Source organism: Apis dorsata, unplaced genomic scaffold (genome assembly GCF_000469605.1).
Source record: "Apis dorsata unplaced genomic scaffold, Apis dorsata 1.3 scaffold_292, whole genome shotgun sequence".
NCBI lineage: Eukaryota > Metazoa > Arthropoda > Insecta > Hymenoptera > Apidae > Apis > Apis dorsata.
The window spans coordinates 1063725-1066341 of NW_006263567.1; the positions used below are offsets into that span (position 1 = coordinate 1063725).

Consider the following 2617-nt stretch of genomic DNA (forward strand, 5'->3'; position numbering starts at 1 on the left):
TTTTTCCCAACCGGCCGTATCTTAAGTAATGACTTTCACGGCGAACTCCATCCACCCCTCGCGCGGTGGCCACGTTGTCGAGGTTATCGTTGCTCTTCTTCCTTTTTTCTTACGTCCGAGAATCATCTCGTCGATTTCCCCTCGCAAAGTCGAGACAAATTAATCGATCGAACGCTTGACAAATTATCATCGATCGAATTCCTTCTGGGCCGTTTTTTCCACGGGCGAGTTTCAAATTCCCTTCTCACCCCTTCTTTTCCTCCCTTACGCGTCTTCCTCGTTCCATCCTCGTAATCAGAAACGCAGCCCTCCGGAGCAATTTTACCCCTTTGTTGGTATAAACGGCCGGGTCCAGCCCGAAAATCAGGCGACAACCCTCCCCCTTCCAATCCTTCCTCCCACGATCCCTCGTCCTGTTCGCCCACGCGAGCTTCTTCCACCCCGTTCGTCGCGGTGAGCTTCTCGTCCTTTCCGTCATTCTCGACGCGGGCTGCCGGCGGAACGTCAACTATCAACGGCCAGACAATAGCGTGATTAGGGCACAATGTCGTCCCCCCTTTCCCTCTCTCTCTCTCCTTCTCCGCCCTTCGCGATTGCCAGCGGGCTGCGCATCTCTTCCCGTGTTTCTCCCCGCCACGGATGCATCGTTTGCCCGTGCACGCGGCCACAAAAGGACACGCCGCCTCGTCCGAACCTACGCCCTGACGTCACGAGGATATCTCCTCTCCTTTCTCTCCAAAGAACCGGAAGCCATTGTGCATAACGCCCCCTCTCCCTCCGTCTGCCTGTGTCCCTTCGGTTTGTCGTCGCCGTGTACCGAGGGAGTGTTGCACCGCACGCCTGCGGGACGTCAACCGAGCATTAAGTTGATGTATGAGCTCCAGACCCGCGACGCGCGATGTCTGCCCGTTTACCCGCGCTCCCCCCGTCGACCGACTCCTTTTCGCGCCGCTCCTTTTCTCTTTTCCTTCCCCAAAGAGAACCACACCCCCTCAGGGCCGACAACCAACCCCTCCCTCTCTCAACGTTCGCCCCAACCAACGTGTTTCGGACATTCCCCGAGTCGGTTGCGATCTTTCCTTTGAACGGATACATCTTGGATATATCTTTACGAAGGATAATCCGTGTATAAAGGAGGCGTGGGGGTTGATTTTTTTGTTTTCTTCTGCGAACTTTCTTTCCTCCGCGCGAATCGAGAGAGAGATTGATTAAAATCGTGTCTCGTCAGATTATTCCCTTCGCCGCGAAAGGGTTGACGTAATTGGTGGAAGCACGCGGCCGCTCGCTCGAGCGGTTTACGTCTATCCTATGATAGGCCGCCGCGTCAAACACGCTCGTACATCGAGGGGATGTTTCGATCCTCCGCCTTCTCCGTGTTCCATCCGGATCGAAGGGGGAAGATTAGGTCTCTGTTTGGGGAGCTGATTAGTCGAGCCCCGTTGCAAATGGCGATTCTCACCGCTTTCGATCCTTTTTCTCTCGCATACTTATTTTCTCTCCCTCTTGGAAGTTTTTGGAGGTCGAACTTGGAGGCTTTTTCAGGTTTCGAAGGAAGGTAAGAGGTGGAATTTTGTATAGTGAACGAATTGTTGTCGATGTCCAGCTGTTATTATTCGTGTCTATACGAATTCTAGGAAATTGAGAAAACGAACCGTTGCAACGTACCTCCTATTCTTTACTCTTCGATCATCCTCTCAATTTTCGATAATAGATCAAGAACGGAGAACGTACCTTTATATATATATATATATCTCGCGACAGATATATGCATCGGTTCTTGAACTACGATTACGTAGCGGTGCACCTCCTCGCACGCTAGAGTCGGAACACGCTCGAGAATTTATAAATACTCTGCTAAAAATAATAATCCACTCTTCCTCTGCCGGTCATCGAATCATATTCACCATTCGATTTCCTCCGTTCGTTTCTATCTTGCAACGAGGAAGAAGAAAGAAAGAAAGAAAGAAAGAAAAATAGAAAAAATTGTTTCACGAATAAATAAAGTGGTATGTTGTATACACGTGCATGCAACGTGACTCGTCGACCCGTGTCGTGTATTACTCGTCCTCGAAGAGGAGAGATTGGGTCGAGCCAAGAGAGAGGAGATCGTTGGCTTTTCTCGGGGCAAAGAACGGATGGATGGTTGGTCTTCTCAACCACCCGGGGGGGTTGCGTAACGCGAACTTCGGATGCCAACTTGGCACGAGTCAGGAAGAGGAAAGGTGCGCGAACAAGACTAGCATCGTGGAGAGGAGGAGCGCGAGAAAAGGGAGGGATGCGTTTTTTGCGGCTCACCTCTCTTTCCCTCCCTCCCTCCCTCCCTCTTTTCCCACCAANCATCCTCGACTGAATTTCGGCTTTGCGAGTCGAAGTCGTTGCGAGAACGTTGCCTTCGTCTCGACGTTTCGATCCAACTTCTCTCTAGCTCGATGGATCAGCTAGATGGAGGAGAGGGGAGGGGAGAGTTACACTTGCGCGATCCCAACCCCTTGTACACCCCTCGAAAATCTTGCGGTGGTCTCAACGATCTATCATCGTTGGAGAGAGAGAGACGCCTCCGCAACGATTTTATCGGATCTCTTACCGGTTCTATCGCGACTCCCGTGGCATACCGTAA

The 2617-nt window shown here is 51.6% G+C and overlaps 1 protein-coding gene and 1 long non-coding RNA gene across 2 annotated transcripts in view; both read left to right on the forward strand.

Annotated features, from left to right (window-relative positions):
* The window catches only part of LOC102672661 (headcase protein), a 146868-nt gene that overhangs the window by 42981 nt on the left and 101270 nt on the right, over positions 1–2617 (forward strand). The window lies entirely within an intron of this gene.
* LOC116185808 overlaps positions 1–2617 on the forward strand; it is a 20550-nt gene that overhangs the window by 5767 nt on the left and 12166 nt on the right. The window contains exon 2 of the long non-coding RNA XR_004150716.1: positions 2081–2085. This is a non-coding gene — a long non-coding RNA (uncharacterized LOC116185808). The remainder of the gene's footprint in view (positions 1–2080; positions 2086–2617) is intronic.